Source organism: Adelges cooleyi, unplaced genomic scaffold (genome assembly GCF_023614345.1).
Source record: "Adelges cooleyi isolate 19-005CV unplaced genomic scaffold, UGA_ACOO_1.1 ACOO_flye_CR_arks_rails_tigmint_CR_PRNA_13, whole genome shotgun sequence".
Taxonomy (NCBI): domain Eukaryota; kingdom Metazoa; phylum Arthropoda; class Insecta; order Hemiptera; family Adelgidae; genus Adelges; species Adelges cooleyi.
Genome location: NW_026095784.1, coordinates 257516 through 276029, shown reverse-complemented (window position 1 = coordinate 276029; position 18514 = coordinate 257516). Strand labels below are relative to the sequence as shown.

The following is an 18514-nucleotide window of genomic DNA, read 5'->3' as shown; positions in this document are numbered from 1 at the left end:
AAACAGTACATATTGGAAAAACAATTTATAAACGCTATCACTGTGTCTTGATTTAGGATGTGTGATGAAGTTTTTTGCGGTTTGACAATCAAACGAAGCAAATACTGTTAATTTTAAAATGTCGATAGTGTTTTAAAAAAGTATTTAAACAGCGAAAATTGTAATAAAAATAATTAAGATTAAAGGAAAGATAAACGGAAGAAGTTAAAACGAAAACAATTGCTGGTTGATAAAATAATTTTCATAAAAAAAAGGCATATGTAAATGTGACATTGCAGCCGATAGTATATTTTATTTAGTAGAAATATGAAATAGGTGTTGATAAAAGCACTGTGAAGGCAATAATGTACTTAAAATTAGCCTATAATTATTGCATACAATTAGTACGAATCATGTTTTTTAGGAAATTCAATTTAAATGTTAAACCTGCTCCCAAATGATTAATTTTAATACTTTGCGATTATTTTTGCTACCAGATGCTTGTTGTTTTAATTTTAAGCTACTTAGTTAAATCTCGGCCGGACACCAGCATTTTAGGTGATAGCTATTTATGCCCACTCCACCTTTACCCAAATGACGGTACTAGTTATCATAAAATTTAAATTATTACTTAATATTATATTAATGTAGCGAGTGAGGATGTTATAGAAAATTGGCAAATCAAATTTAACCGGTATGACGATAATAAGGATAGTTTAATCTCTAAGTGGTATTCAGAAATTATTATTCGAAGTCAATAAGTCAAAAGCGACACATCAATGTTCATATCGTTATACAATCAGTTGACATAAATGTTTTCTGGAGATGATCAAATTATATTTTAAAAAAATAATAAATTGTAACCGCTAATGACAATTTTGAATTTTTTTACATTTTTCCATAATTTTGAATTTTTTTACTTATTACCTTTACATTATTTTTTAAGTATTAAATAACAATAAAGAGAGCTTTTTAATAATTTACTGTTACAACTTTTAAGTTGCATAAAAAAAATGTAAGTACTAAATTTCACAATTTGCGTATAACATATATTTTGTCCCAAGACGTATAAATTAGTATTTGTGTATCGTCGGCCGTAGCAGCTGAATTGGAAAAAAAAAAAAAAAAGAAGACTCACATCATAAGTATAATTTAACAACTGTCAACTAAGGCCACCGTTTGACTGTATATGACAAATTTTAATATTTTGCATAATTATCGTTACTTTTGGTAGTTAGCATAAAAAAATAATCACAGTATCAATTGCTAAAAATTGCTCTGTATTTTGGGCAAAATATTCTTTATATTTAAAAAAGAAATAAGCGTAATGGTTTGCATTCAAGTTTAAAAAGTCCACCTTTTTTAGACCCTCAGAAAAAGTACTAAACGTTTTCAGCCGTTATTTGGCAACATTCGTTTACTTTGACTACTTTTTGTTCATCGATGATGAAAACAAAATAATATATCGCTGTAAAAACATACACCTTACAATAAAATACAAGTACCTTGAAATTTGCTACTAAAACCTGTAATTCTTGTAGTTTTGGTGTAATTGGAGACACTTCACTTTGTGTAAAAAAATGTTTTCAAAAAAAAAAAATAAGCGTATTATCATTAATGTATCACCCTGTATACATATATATACACATATAACAGGCTTTTGCGAGATTCCGTTGATCAGTGGACTTATTGGTTCGTCTTGACCTAAAATGAGGCCCCTAATTATTTTAACATGGATATGTCATTGGGCTACATGTATATGGGGCATTCTGAGTCACTCCACGCGGTCATCGGCCTGAACTCATTTTTTTTTTCACTTCTTTCGGTCTAATATACGACTTTAATTTTTTTGAAACTTGTATCACTAATTTTTGCCCCAAAAATAGAGGTTTTTTCAGTAATTAAAAAAAAAAAAAAATTTCGACCAGTTGTAAATTTCTGAAATTTTTATCATAAAATCAGAGACTTAAATCAAAATCTTTTCGTCTAATAACGGGAGTGAGCCGAGATTTATTTCTATTTTTTTTTTTTTTTTAATAATGAAAATTTTCCCGGATGGGGAACCCATCCATCAAAAAAAATAAAAGTCTTATATTAGAACCAAAAGAAGTTAAAAAATAAATTTCAAAAAAAATTGAGGAGATCAAGCCGATGACCGCGTGGTTTGACTCAGAATGCCCCATATGTATATATATAAGATTATATATATAGATATGGCGTTTTCAATTGTAATTTTGGGTTTATTGAGTTCGGCTAACGTGTGGGAGCAACTGACGGTGGATTTTTATTCAAATAATTGGCGATCAATTGCATTTTTTAAATTTAATCAGATTAAATCGTTCAAACAAGGGGTATTATCCACATGTTTTTAATAAACTCCACGGTACAAAGAATGGAATAACAAAAAATACATTTTTACTAGATTACCCAATCATTAAAAAATTGAATAATTTTTGGAAACTCTTATTGAAATTCATTATGTGTGATTAAAAATTACAGTCTGGCCAATAATATGATATCGCTAGTTTTATGTATCAGTTGAATTACTCTGAAAGAAGTTTCACTTCATCCGTGCGTACTGGTTTTTTTATTAGATTATTGTTTACTGAATTCTTGCCTAAGCGTTTCTTCGAAAACATAATTTATTCTTTTACTTTAGAAAAACACTTGCGTGATTCTCGATGTGCGTTTAAATTTTGCACTGTTTGTATAAATGAAATGCAGTGCTCGTTTGTGTTAAAAATATTATACAAAGTCAAAAGACTGTGTCTATTTTTTAGATACCCATGTTCAACTTGCGTTTTAATAACGGTGTACGACAAATATTCATGGTCTTTAGAATTTCAAGGCCAACATGACTTGTTGACGATTTTTTTTGAAGTTATGATAAAACCACCTACGTGAATCATTTTTTATTTTTTACCATACAATGATATTTCAATGTCATTGTGATGTTTCCGCCCTTGGAGAACAGGATTTAGGGAGGGATGATTTTGGAGTCTCTTATAGCAGCCTGTATATTAATTTAGTTATGCTTGTTAAGCTTATTTTTTGGTAGCAGAGAATTTGACTGAAATTTGAAGTTTATAACGTCAATCAAAAGATCCGTAGTCTTTTGAAATATTTAAAAAAAAAAAGTGAGATTTCTACAATAACCGTAAAGCATTTGAAAGATTTTAAATGAATTAGTTAGATAAATTGGGTTATTATAATTTTTATATAAATATCCACTGTTGAATTAATAGGTTTTTGGTTGAACGTCGAATTGTCGTTAGCTTAGTTTTTAATAATTGTTTAAAACTAATTTTTGTTCTCGTTTTAATTTACTAATATAAAATTATTTAACTGAAATATAAAAAAAAGATGTACAACGCATAATAAATCAGAGACAGAACGATAGGTTAAAAAAATTACTTAATGTTCTTTCGGAATCTGGTTTAACAGTTAAAAGAAATAAATGTTGTTTTCGCAAAAAATCAATTGAATATCTAGGTCATAAAATTGATGAGCAAGCCTTACACACTTTGTCAAAAACACACTGACGCTATTTCTGCAGCTCAAATTCCAGAAAATAAAACAATGCTGAATTCGTTGATAGGATTGGTAACATATTATAATAACTTTATACCTAACGCAGCAGATATAATAAAACTACTTTATTTGACTTACTCAATTTCCCTATTTCTTGAATTTAGCATGTTTGCGAAACTAGATACTAATTTTGCAACAATGTGTTGATTTTTTTTTTTTAATTCTCACGTCCTTTTAAACTGTTGGTTCGATTTCTATATTAACATAGGTTTTATATAATAATATAAATAAAACATAAAACAATATTTTGGATTTTGTTTATTGAATTGAATGACAATGTCTAATAAAGCATTACACGCAGTTTTAGTATACAAATAATTATTTCGTTGAATATTATTATGTTGAACAATAAAACTAATCTATGACAATATCGTTAATTTTTTTTTTATACATTTTCATTGTTTTAAATATATTTTTTGCGTACATCATTTTATAGCGCCTAATTGGTGGCTGCATCAAAAGCTATCTGAAGAGGGATCCTAAAATAAATCTAAGTATACGCATTTCTTAAAACCATCGAAAAACATTCTCCATACGCGGCCTAAAAATCACCAATATAACATAAATAAAATATAACAAAAAAATACTACAAAAAGAATGTTTGGGTTTTTTACAGCATAGCCAAAACAGCGAATTAAAATGTATTTGGACAAATAATATAATAATTTATGTTCATTTTATAATATTTTGTTGTCAATAACTTGAGTGTCTGAATAACGCAATGTGAAATTCAGTTTTGTTGAATTGGTTGTTGGAAATATTAAGTTACTTTTTAAATAAGTTTAATTATATATATATATTTATATAAATGTACAGGTTTTTCTCTGAAAAAATGAATATTTTGAGAATTTTTTTTTTCCTAAATTTTTTAGGGACATGTTTTACTAAATTGTTCGATGTTTTGAAATTTTTTAACATCAATCCTTATAAGCCAAAAAGGAGGATCTTACACATATTTGTAGACAACAAATTTAAAAAATATGTTAGCGTTTGAATTTTAATTTATTTGTTCATTTGTTATGACTTTATAAAGATTTGATTTTTGATAGTATTTCTTGATATTTTCGATCGTTACTACAAAGACGAGTAGTTTTATTAAATAATATAAAAATAATTTGACGGGTTAACCGTACTCTGTACATAAACAGATGTACCTAATAAATAACCTGTAATCCGTAAATAAGAACCGTATGTCTATTATTATTTCAAAATCTTCTACAGGAACTTCCTAGTTGTTAAAATGTTATCGCCAATTGGTCAATGCGAACATAAATATGAACTTTATGCGCTGCCGGTTTTGGATAACCGAAGAAATATGAAAACTATTAAGAGGAAATGCAGTATCTTTACAAAGTCATAGATAATGAACAGATAAATGAAAATATAAAATTAAAACGCTTACATATTTTTTTTTTTTTTTGTTAGAAAAAAAAATATCATAAACTCATCTTTTCAGAGAAATTGAGTGTCTTACGTTAGTTGGATCAACCTGTATATGATTTAACTATTATAAAATGTAGTTAAAAATCACATTTACCCGATGAATCTCCGTATTGTATAACTTTAGCGAATTCATCTGAAGTATGCATTTGGTTATAAATTGCAATACCAATGTGTTTCTTTAGGTCACTTGAAGTAATGTAGCATGGGTCAACTTTTCTGGACTTGCACGCATTACATGTGCGTCTATTATTTTTTTTTCTTATAATACCGTCAAAACGATCACGTACCTCCTATAGACATTTTTGAACTTTTAAATTATATTTTTTAGAACCGTATAAACAAATGCTTTTGATTTAATTAGGTTAAACGTATTTTATATAATCATATTAAATAATAATAACAAAGATTAATGATCATAATAACTTAAGATTATAATTGATTGTTATAATTGATATGTATATATAATATATATATATACATTTGCGCAATTAGAGTGAAGTTTAGAAAACCTAAGCCTCATAACCTAGTCCACGTCTTATAAGTACAATATTTCTTAAAGCCTAACATTTTTAGTTGGTCAAACAATTTTTTTAGAAGAATTAACGTTCCTAATACACTAACGTTCATGGCCATCATAGTTTCACTCTTTATTTATTAATAGGAAATTTATGTTACCAATACTTCAGCTATTTAATTTTTTTTTTTTTATGTTCGGTATTAAATTTTGCACACAATATTATTATCAGAAATAACACGGAAATTACATAGATATAACTTACTTTTATAGGAACATTTGGTATGAGTCCTAATACCGCCGCATTCCTAAATTCTTCATAAATCATTCTGTGCTCTAGAAACATTCCCGTTAAATTTATTAAATATATTTATATATATATATATATGTATAATTTTTATTTTCAATATAATTAAGCTAATAACCGAAGTTGTTGAAGTTCTAGTTAGTCCTAAATACTACAGTAAAACTTATTGAGTTAAAAAGTATATATTTTTTTTAACCATCCTGAAATATGAGTGTATTTTTAATTTAATATAAATTAAAAAAAAATTATTTTAGAGTGTTTTTGTTAATAGCTGTAGTGTAGACTCCCCTTTAAAAGTATTAAGTGTTAAAAAACTGCATCACCTTACCTCCGTTTTCCGAACGTACGGTTCCAAATAGATTTGTTATGGCAAGAAATTGAGCAGCATCTTCGCCATTAAAAAATTTAAGAAAGTTTTCGTGGACAATATAGTCGCATTCGGGAGTTTTTATATTGTTCCATAGTTCCTGTATTTTCTAACATTGGTAAAAAAAAAAAACTAATACAATAAAAGATTCATACTTTTTTTTTAAACTAAAAGATAAGCATTTTATTTACTTATACATATATACTTAATAGATTTACTTATAAATAAATGTACAAACTATTAAAAACAACTCTAATGGTAATACTTATATCGGAGACATAAAAAATCATTATTTAAAAAATTATGAAAATGTTTTATGAGACTAACAAGGATTTGATGTTTGTAATTTATGTATGTGATCTCAATTTTTGCCAATTTTTTTTGTTTTTACCCCCAACTTATTTTTTTTTGAGCAATTTTTGAAACTTGAATGGTATAACGACAATATTTTATTAACTTTTTAAATTGAGAATAAAATACTAAAAATGTTGACTAGTTTCAGATAAATTTTTTTAAAGTTAGAATGGGAAGGGAAGTGCGGTTGGAAATTGCGCGCAGGTAAAAATAATACTACACTCCACCGTTCCTCCTGCCCTAAATTTGAAACTCCAATAACTTCAAAAATAATTATCCGAAACTGCTTATCGACCAATCACAATCTTTAGTACATTATTATCAATTTAAAAAGTTCATAAAATATTTAAGTTACCGTTTAAGTTTCAAAAATTGCTATAAAAAAACAATAAGTTGGGAGAGGGGGTAAAAAAAAAATTGTGAAAAATTAAGATCACATTGTATAAAACAATGTTGTACTTCTTATTAAACCCTATGAGATGGCGAGTGGTTCACGATAAGTGGATCACCCTGTACATAAAATCATTGTTTAAAAATATCATGAAAATGTTTTATGAGCCTAACAAGGATTTGATGTTTGTAATATATCTTAGGAAAAATTAAATTTTAACTTTTTTACCTAAATAATTTGATTGATTAATTGTTTTTTTTTTTATACAAAAATGAACAAAAAAAAAGATTTAAAGAATTATTTTTACTATTGTATTTTATGAAGAATCCATTGTTTAACTGCTAGAAGGCGTCAAACATGAAAACAGAGTTATCTGGTTTGATTTTCGCAACACTGTGAAACAGATTTTGTCCGTCCTATCTTAACCCAAGTTTTTCTTATTTTATGGAAGGGAGGGGCAAAAAAAATACATACAATTTTTATAGGTGCAACAATTATAACCTTCCTACAAATAGATAACAAAATTATTTATTTATTAAAAAAAATAATCATTACCATTTATAGATTTTTCTGAATATGTTGACTGGTAAATAATAATTAATAGGTTTAAATGAAAAAGAACAAGGAGGTTAATGCAACGAGTAATATGTTTTAATATTTCATTACCGCTTATAATTCTTGAAGTATTTATTAAAAAATCGTTATCGATAAGTCAAAAGTTTAGCATAACCTAAGTAATTATTGGAAAAAACTATATTTACCTTTTCTGTGATAGAGTTAACTGTTGGAGTATAAAATATTATACACAATAAAATAAAATATTTTATCATTCGTCATTACTATTTTTTCGCTTTCAATAAGGCTACCAACTTTATCTGAAATCTACTAACACAATGATTCTTATGCTCAATAATAGGCAGTTTTATAGCAAAAAGTCAAAACCGCTATTCCTAATATATATATATATTGATTTATTGGAGATATCGAAATAACAGGTTTGGGAAATAAGTTTTAGAACACGACATTATTAAGACGAAGTTATTTGTCTAACGACGATTTGTTATTTTCTTTCTTCAACGGTGCAAAAACTTAATAGTGATTTTAACTCATACGTGTTCGCTATATATTCAAAGTGGTGACTTTACATGCACAATAAACTTGAAAACCATTTTTCTTTATTTTTTTATCGCGTCCCTTGTGCATGTAACACATGTGTATTAATATAAGGTATTTTTTTACCTATACTATGACTTGTTATTCTGGCTGTTTTCGTCGCTTGCAGAGTATATAGCAGTTCTGTATCAATAGAACGAAAGGCATTTCTTTTACGAAGCGCTGTTTTAGCGGTGGTTGTAATAATATGAAAAACCATATAACAGTTGGGCAATGCCATCCAGCAAAATACCGAGTGAGCCGCGAAAAGTACACACAAAAGTTATGTGTTAACTTCTTATTTCGGGTTCTACAAAAAAAAAAAAAACAATTTAAAAATAGAGCCGAACTTATCATATGCGAGAACTTTTTTGAGAAACGATTAATATATGATATCGTTAATATTATACAACATTATTATAACGAAAATTACTAACGAAAAAGGCGTAACGGACACCGATATAGGGTTGGGGTGGAAATGGGTTTGAGGGTGAGGATTAGCTCTGGCACATAACCAAAAAAATTGTTAGTAACAAAACAAGCGTTACGAACACAGAGATGGGGTTGGGGGTGAGAGATGGGTAGGGGGTGAGAATGGGGTTGGGGTGGGGGTGGTTTGCTTTGGCACATAACCGAAAAAAGCGTTACGCTGTTATCTGATAAGAGATTAGAGATAAGAGATATGTTGTATTCACTACGATCAAATTATAACTGAAAAATAAATTCAATGTAATTTATCAGGTCATATTTCCTATGAATTGTTTTAGACCAGATATTAGCCCAAAACTTGATATGTTTACTAGCTACCTTAGATACTAGCTTGTTAATATACTATTGTATGAAATATATTCCATTATCTATAATTCCACCACTACTCTAAATTTATTCGGTAATCAAATTATTGAATAAAACCACTTTACACTTAACCCTTGTCGCGTTAGGTGATGACAATATTACAAAATTGTATTGAAATACATTTTAGCCCGTCTTATGACAAAAACAGAAGTACCGCCAAAATTGAATCGGCGTATTTTTTTTAGTATATTTCACATTGTCATTTCTTCACAAGCTGTCACAAATAAATCACATCTGTCACATGCATATCTGTGTTGTTTCAATCGAGGTAACATACAGATTGTACATTTTGGGTACTACCCTAGTTATCAAAAAGTTGTCGCGTTTGGTGCGGCATTGTCTGATGTGGTCACTTAACATACACCCCTAGTATCATTGGACATATATCCGAAATGTTTACTTCCGTTTACCGGTGAAATTTACCTCCGTCAGTCCTACTTCCGTTACCTACTTCCGGTATTTGCTCAAATTTACTCCTACCCAAAATATCGTACCGCGCGTTATGATGTTTACACATCAAAAATACAATAACAATACGATATCCCGCCGAATCGATGGAGACTTTTAGTAAAAATATTGCTTTGTGAATAATAAACGTACACAATATATTTCTGTTTGTCTACTACAGTTTTATCACTTTGAATTTTCCAACTCAAATTATAAAAATATTACGTTTGAATTAGGTTAAATCTCAGTTTTAAATAAAATCCATTTATTACAATAAAAAAAAAAATTATCAAAAAAAATAACGCTACAAAAAAAACAACATTGCCAAGTTTGGTATGGTTTTCATAAAATGTATTTAAGCATTATAATATCTGTTTTTTTAAATCGAAACATTATTGTGGATGAGTAACCTGGATAATATTTTGAGTTAAGCTTAATAATATGTTTTGTTATCATTTTCCACAACATACGTGCAACTTATTTTTCTACTATTCACTACACCTTTAGATTTCTAAGAGGCCTCTGTACCTATGAAAAAATGGGTCATATTCAATTTTTGTTATTGTAATTCGCACAAATCGTGTGCACATTATTTTTCCATGTGTTTACTACACTTTTAGATTTCTATGTGGTCTCTATACCTAAGAAAAGTTGTGTATACATAAATCATAATTCTTTTGATACATCAGTATTTGAATTATACTAGTATAGGTATTACGGTACTATAAACAAAAACAAAAAAAAATAATATTTCGGATCATTTTTATTGAACTGTGTGACAATGTCTTATGAAGCGGAGTATTATTATAGCTAAAATTATTGCCGTAGTTTTAAGACCTTTAAGTTGAAAATTTATCAGTAGTTAGAACTCATATGTATTCAAAACATATTAAACGGAAAACAAATTCGGCACTACAGTTTTTCTTTTATTTCCGGAAAACTGTGTTTTTCGCAGATTGCGTACATTTTAACAAAAACCCATAAAATCTTAAAAAAAAATGTATCAAATCATTAAAACAATTGTATGTATATTTATGCAGAATGATACTATTAAGTTTTGTGCTCAAGTACCACTTTTGTCTATTAGTTTACACAAATTAAATTTTTTTTTACTGAAGTTTTTTTTGGCTGAGTGAAATTGAAAACTGATAATAAATTCGTAATCACCGACCCCAAAAACATATAGTTTGACCACTTTTGAAGCCTTTTACATAAAAATCCAGAAAAACGATTTAGCTTCGATGCAGAGCGGCGAAGGTATTGGTTTTACTCTGATGTGGGCTTTTATCTCTTTTACACTGTAACTTTTTTAATACTGGACCAATTACAAACATGGTGTACCAGATGTGAGAAACGAACAGACGCCAATAACTGTCGGTTGGTTAGGTTAGGACCCAACGGTCGGTATCATAATATTGTGTTCACTAGTAGAGAGGTTGTAAACGAGTTGGTTCGGATGACCATTGAGTTTAGAGTGAAACCTTGCATAGTAGATTATGGCAGTTTGGTGAACTGTTTTGGCGTTTAAGTCTGAACAACTACTTCGATTAATGCAAACTCGACTATTTATGTATTATAAAAATAAAAACAATAATAATCAAACTTATTAAAAGACTACGGCTCTTTTAAATTATATCATAAACTTCTAAGTCCGATCAAATTCTATTTTACTAAAAAACAAAAAATAGATTAACATAAATGTATAAATGTATTATTCATACAAGTTGCTATAAGATATTGCAAAATCACCCTTCACTAAAATCCTCTTACCGAAGAGAGGAAAATTACAATGACCTTGAAATAACATTGTATTAAAAAAATCCAAAAAAAATTCACGTAAATTGTTTTTTTTTTTCTAGAAAATCGTCAATAAGTCGGGCTGGCCATGAATTTCTTAAGACCTAGAATTTGTCGATTTGTATATTTCAATTTATGCAAACAGTTGATATGGGAACGCACATCGAACAACCCAAGTGTTTTTCTATAGTAAAAAAAATTGTGTTTTCGAGTTAATGCTTAGGCGAGAATTCGATAAATAATACTTCCATAGAAAATCGTACATATAAATCTTTATTTACTTTTGAACTCGGTGAAGCTTTTGAAACACATGCGCTAATGTGCAAAATTATACAAAATCCTCACTCTCCAACAATTATTAAAATAATTTATACAACTATACAATGGTCTTATTATTAATGACCTTTTGGTTCGTATTGACCTTAAACGGAACCTCTAATTTGTTATGGTCTCTGCCGTTTTAAATATTTTCAAATTGGGCGAAACACGAAGCAGCAATGGGTATTTTTAAAACTGATACCAAAACTTTTATTGAACTCAAACCGAATGTTTTCGCCATGGTTTAAAGATGAAATGAGTACGCTTTAGAATAATTGCAATTTTGTAGTATTTCTTTTTTGAAAACATTTTTGGGTATCATAAAAGTACTAAACATTAACCTTTTTTTTATTATTTTCCATAAGCCTATCAACTTTTAAAAACTTAAGTAGTAGTTTGTGTACATATTTAATTTACTATTTAAACTGAGAATTATTTTCTGAATAGTATACCGGTCGATAACCAGTTTTGGCTAATTACTTTGGGAGTTAATAATCATTAAAATTTAGGACGGGAGGAAGGGTGGAGTGAAATATTATTTTTTCTGCTAGAACTACGCTTCTGTAAAAATACTGAGATGGGAAAAAAATATATATAAAAGGTACATGTTTAGTAATAGTTTTATAATATTGTAAAATAACACCAACTTAAGTGTCTCCAATTATTATAAAAGCTACAAAAATGCTATTATTTTAAGAGAAAACTAGTGTGCTGTCCTTAATGAATCAATCAATTTTCTAGTGTATTTTGATTTATCGAAAATAGTAGAAAAACATGTTTTTGTAATATACTCGAAGGTACACGTGTATTACTATTGGGTGTTTGCTTTACAACGATTTATCATATTTGTTTTCTTTATCGATGTCAAAATGTAGTCATAAGAAACGAATATAGCAAAGGCATAAAACTTTTCCTAAGGGTCTAAAAAGTTCTTTTAGACTTAAAATGTATTATCTACATTTCCTTTTTTTATGTAATGGAATATCAGATCAAAATTGTCTTTATCATAATTTAATAGGTAGATGAAAAAAAAAGGGTCAAGAGAGCAAATGCCCTCGTGTCCGGCCAGACATGAATTGACGTTTAACCCAACCAACGTTTCTGTAATAAATTTCTTGGTTTTTTCGATTAAAAAAAAATATATACTGCTACAGTTTTTAATACTTAAGCATAATAAATCAAGACTGTCTTATTTCGATTTGAGGCGTTTTAACTGTCAACTTGATGATAATTCTTAACCAGATGGCACTGGTGAAATAATAACAAACTGCCACATTTTATCTTGTAGCAACATATTAATTATCTAAAAAGGAAAACAAAATTGCCACATTTCTCATTAAGGCTTATAAAATATTTAAAATGGTAAACTGGCACAACAAACAAATTTGGCAGTTTGGCTTGTTAAAACCTATTGCTAAATAGCCGTAACCTCAAATTGTGGTGTATGGCTGAGATTCAACTAAGTAGCTTGAAATTAAAATAACAAGCTTCGGGCAACAAAAGAATAACTGAAAAGTATTACATTTAAGCTTTCAAAGTTAAAATTAACCATTTGGGAGCAAGTTCAATCTTTTACTTGTATTTCCTCAAAACTTTAATTTTTCAGTTGTGGCAGTCTTGCTCCAAAGGTGCGACATGATTGGCACTAATTGTATGCAATAATTATAGGTTAATTTTAAGTATATTATTGTCTTTACAGTGCTTTTATTAATACCTATTTCATATTTCTACGTATATAAAATATACTATCGGCTGCAATGTCACATTTACATGCGCTTTTTCGTGTTATCCGCAAAATTGGATTGTTGACTGGCAGGACGGCAGGCGGAATTGCTTTTCGTCTTTAACTTCTTCCGGTTTATCTTTCCTTTAATCCTAATTATTTTTGTTCACAACTTTTCGCTGTTTAAATACTTTTTTAAAACACTATCGACATTTTAAAATTAACAGTATTTGCTTCGTTTGATTGTCAAACCGCAAAAAAACTTCATCACACATTCTAAATCAAGACACAGTGATAGCGTTTATAAATTGTTTTTCCAATATGTACTGTTTTTTTTTTTTAAATTAGTATAAGTCAGTACATTTTTAAGACACGCGGTTCTAACTACTGGCGTTTAGAAGAATATGAAAAGAATTTCGAGATCGATTATAGCTATAGTAAAGTTTTTACTTATTAAAAAAAAAAAAAAAGTTGTGTTTACTTAGTATACCATGAGTTTTTTCTAGAATGGGGCACAAAAAATGTACTTAAAAATCCGCAGTGAAGCTTTGTTTTATTGGGGAAAAACCAAACTAAAGGGGGAATAACGATGTTATGGTAGTAGGTTTGTAGGTTGCAATGAGTAAGGGTGAATCAACAATCAACAGCTAGTATCCGAAATATATTTGCATTATGGTGCAGGTTTGTTTTTGTCTGTATAGGCTGCTACGTTTTTAGAGGTGCAAAGTTTTTTTGTGTTTTTAGCCGTAATTATTAGACCTTGAAAACAATTTTCAGGAGTCAGAACTCATAATATGATGTATCCATAACATATTAGACGAATAAAAAAATTCGGGAGTACATTTGTTTTAATTGCCAAAAACTGTTTTTCGCAGATGTTAAATGTTTAAAAAAAATTATAAAAATCATGCCATTATTTCAACGGATACTATTCAGAGTGGTCTCAGTATGTTTTGAGTGCCCCGCCATAAGTTTTAGGTTTTAATGACATTTTTTAAAAGTGATTTTATCACATTCAGTCAGTTCGGTCCAACTTAAGTCCCGACCCCAATTTTAGTGGCTTTTAAATGATAGCCATACTTAAGGTTAGGTTATAATTTGTTTTACGGACTATTACAGGCAGTAGTCGTACAATAATACAATATCTATGTGCGCAAATGGTATGTTAATAGTGTATCCGATTCGATAACGTTTTCAAGTTTCGGCGATTCAATTTACAATTTTAGTTTACAATTTTATGCGTTTTTTACAAAGTGATTTTATTAACCAGCAATTATATTTGTGATTAGTTTGAACTGTTTTTGATATGTGAATGAGCTTTAGTGACTGGAATAATGCTTTTGTCTTAAACTCTTCCGGTTTTCTTTCCTTTAATCCTAATTATTTTTTATCACAACTGTTGCTATTTAAGTACTTTTTTTAAACACTATAGACATTTTAAAAGTAAAAGTATTTGCTTTGTTTGATTTTCAAATAAAAAAAAAAAAAAAATTTGGACAAAGTGATACTAATTATAGTTTTTTTTTTATATTTTCATAACTTTAAATTAAATTCCTTACGTTTTGCCAGAAATTCACAGAAAATAATTACAGTGATAACTATCCAATTATTGTCTGACATAAAAATATATATGAGCATAATTTTTAGACAGGTTCAAAACATTTGTTTTTATGACTGCACAAGAAAGGTGGGTACATCTCGGCGAAAACAAGTATTTTTTGGTTAGTGTACTTCATTAAATAACACTACAAGACAGACTATTTTTTTTTTAAATTAAGCATAACTCAGTAATATTTTAAGACACGTGGTTCTAACTACTGGCGATTAGAAGCATATGAAAAGACTTTCGAGATTGAATATAGCAAGAGTCAAATTTTGACTAACTAAAAAAAAAAAAGTTATTTTTCCTTAGTATTTAGGAGGAATTTTCGTTTATACGGTTGTATGTGTGTAGGTTGCAATGAGTAAGGGTCAACAGCTGACATCTGAAATTTATTTGCATTATGATGTAGGTTTTTTTTGTGTCTGTATATGCATTGTAAAACTTTTTTTAACTGGACCAATTCCTTCAAGTAGCAACTCTATAAATCGCAAATGTTATCTAGTTGACAACTTTAATGGTGTAAAAATTGAAAAAGTTCACTTCTTCACAGTTAAATTTAAAAAAAAAAAAACAAACAAAAAACCATACAAGTTTTAAAGATTTTACTTTTACTGGCTATAATTTTGAGAAAAATGGTCGAATCTAGTTGAAATTTCTAAAGAGGAATATTTACTTGAGATTCAAATTTAAGTTAGTCCCATTTCCCACCCCCTTGCGGCGGGACGCAAGTTGTTTTTTGGGGTTTTTAGGACCTTTTAGTTGAAATGTTGTCTGGAGCTATAACTCTTATGTACACATAACATGTTAAATCTTAAAAAAAAAAAAATGTATCAAATCATGCCAATATTTTGATGGATACTCCTTAGAGTGGCCTCAGTAAGTTTTAAGAGCTCAAACACCAGTTTAAGGTTTTAATTGATTTTCGAAAAAGTGATTTTATCACATTCAGTCGGCTCGGTGCAATTCGAATCCCAACCCAAATTGTAATGTATTTTTCCTTTGAGAATATCCGTCGATAGCCATACTTAAGTTTAGGCTATAAATCGTATGTAAATAGTATATCCGATTAGATAACATTTTTAACTTTTGACTATTTGCTATGACCTTCGACTTTTCGACGTAAAAATTAACACTAAGATGTGCACAAAAATAAATTTGTAATTCAAACATCGACAATTTTGTATGTATTGTTTTTATCGTTCGATCGATGTATTTTTCTGCTTAAAATTTATAACCATTAAAGGATGGCAAAAAAAAAATGACTAAAACATTCTCATGTGTGCACACGTGCCGAAATTGTACGCTTTTCGAAAATATTTTCGATTTATTATGACCCAACAAAGTTTTACCAACAAAATTACACACGGAAAACCCCGAAATTCCAATAACCCTCCCTCCTCCTGGGAAAAAGGCTGAACGTTTTTAAAACTTATTTGGCGCAATTTTAAGATTCAACAACTAACAAGTCAAATTAATTCCAAATTCGTGTGGAATTTAAACAGTTTCCAATAGAAGAGATAGCATTTTTTTCTTTATTTCACTTTTCGAAGCAAACTTTTAAGGGTTTAGGTCGATAAAATTAGACCGAAGGTATATCATGTAGAATAGAACTATAACATATACAATTTCCTCAAAAATAAAACTGTTATCAAACTGATTTTTTTACATTAAGGAAAACCCCCCCAGAAAAAAGGGGAAAATTACACTTTTACCGTAGTCAATTTCCAGGTTACTGTGTGTGAGTGAGTAAATAGACAATGAAAATTATTCATTATATTGTTAACAACGATATATGGGTTATTATAATAGTACATTTATATAGAGAGAACCTATTTCATATTTGTGACTAATTTATAAATATAACATAATGTTTAAACTCTGCTTTATTTTTTACTTTTGTTCAACTCCTTGTGGAAGCGAGTACTTTAATGTGTAAAACCTCAAGTGTAATTGTCATATTAATGTATTGTAGTATGTTAAGTATGTAATCAGTGAATGTACAACTAGCCAACTGAGAGAATTCACTTGTCGTTGATTTATAACCATAAATCAACCATTTAATTCTTTAGTCACTCTTACATAATAGATTCCATTATAGAAAAAAATGGTTTTATCTAACGACCAAAAATTGTTTAATTGGTTTTTTTTTTTATTAAATAGTCAATGTCAACTGGTTTCACCAGAGATAACGAAAAGTGAATACATTTAAAACAAAAATGTAACCAAAATCATTAAAAATTTATTTATTAAGCACATAATTGTCGTTAGTTACAATGCTCTTTTCGATATTTGTTTTTTATCTGTGATCACTGGATTGCTCTTTGAGGCCCAAATTTGGGTTTCTAAGCCATAATATGTAAGGTTTTATTTTATGCTCTGAATTTTCGTTGTATGTTATAAATGCGTAAACAACACACGGCTAGTTTTTTTTTTGCGTTTTATTTACCTTAAATTCGTATCGGTATGAAAAAAACATATGAGTCATAATAGTACACATAAAAAAGCTCCTTAATGGTAGATGTACTCAGATTTTTCATCAGGTTTATTATATTTTGGGTCCGTGCGTTTTTTACTTGAGCAATTAAAATTGTAGGGCAATTGTCAGTATTCTGAATTTAGTTTTATAAATGTATAGAAAAAAAGTTATATTTTAATACTTACAGAATACTTTCCATCTCTTATGGAATATTTATAAATGAATATAAATGTTTGGATAATAATGTGGATTATACAAATTAGGAAATATCAATTGCTCAACGACTACCTTGAAGGTATTGAATGCATGAATGCATGTTATATTATGGAAGTCGATTGTCGAATAACTGTTTCATTTACATCACAAAGACAAATTTGAGCAAATAAAATAGGATTTAAACGCAGTATTATATGAAATCATTAGTCGATTTCTACATTAACCTAGAAAAGTGGCCGATTAATTCAAATATTTTTTTCAGAATTTAAATCTAACCATCCTGAGTTGGTGTAATTGTGACAGACGTTTAGGCCTTATAAATGTCCAACGAACAGGTCACTTCAACCCCCATAAGATGGGTCAAAACCTACTCACTGGAATCAAATTTATAATTTTTACAACAGTTTTTGGCTACCATAAATTCTGACTTAAGAGCATTTACTTCAATATCTAATAAGTAGGCATGCTGTTCCCAATACTTGTTCAATCAAGTTTGTCAATATATTATTTTCACTTCAAAATATCTATTTGTATCATAACCTTTTTTTGTGACGTACGAAAACCGCTAAAAAGTAAAACATTTTTTAAAAATAATTTTCAGTTTATAGAAAATACGGTACATTTTTTTATGTAGCATTTCAGCTACTAGGCAGGGTATTCTAGAGATGGACTCTCCCTCCCTTAATTACACCTACAGATTTGTGTGGGAAAAATCGCCTTCGATGATGTATCTAAGCTATGTTTTCACAAACAGGGTTTTGAACACAATTCATATTTGAATTTCACGGTAATAGTTTTCAAAACCGATTTTGAGTATATGGAACAATTTACCAACACGACGTTAACCGCTTTAGAATGTGTATGTATATGGCTAGTATACTAGTATACATAGCTATACTATGTATTATACCTATGCTAGGAAATGTGTCAATATTTTCGTTGTAACTGTTCTTATTTGTACAAATATTTCATATGCGAAAA

At 28.8% G+C, this 18514-nt stretch overlaps 3 protein-coding genes across 7 annotated transcripts in view; 1 reads left to right on the top strand and 2 right to left on the bottom strand.

The window, feature by feature from the left end:
- LOC126847906 (uncharacterized) overlaps positions 1–18514 on the bottom strand; it is an 84670-nt gene that overhangs the window by 3446 nt on the left and 62710 nt on the right. The window lies entirely within an intron of this gene.
- The window catches only part of LOC126847911 (uncharacterized), a 70630-nt gene that overhangs the window by 1310 nt on the left and 50806 nt on the right, over positions 1–18514 (top strand). The gene's annotated exons all lie outside the window — the stretch shown is intronic.
- The window catches only part of LOC126847907 (uncharacterized), a 77669-nt gene that overhangs the window by 25006 nt on the left and 34149 nt on the right, over positions 1–18514 (bottom strand). The window lies entirely within an intron of this gene.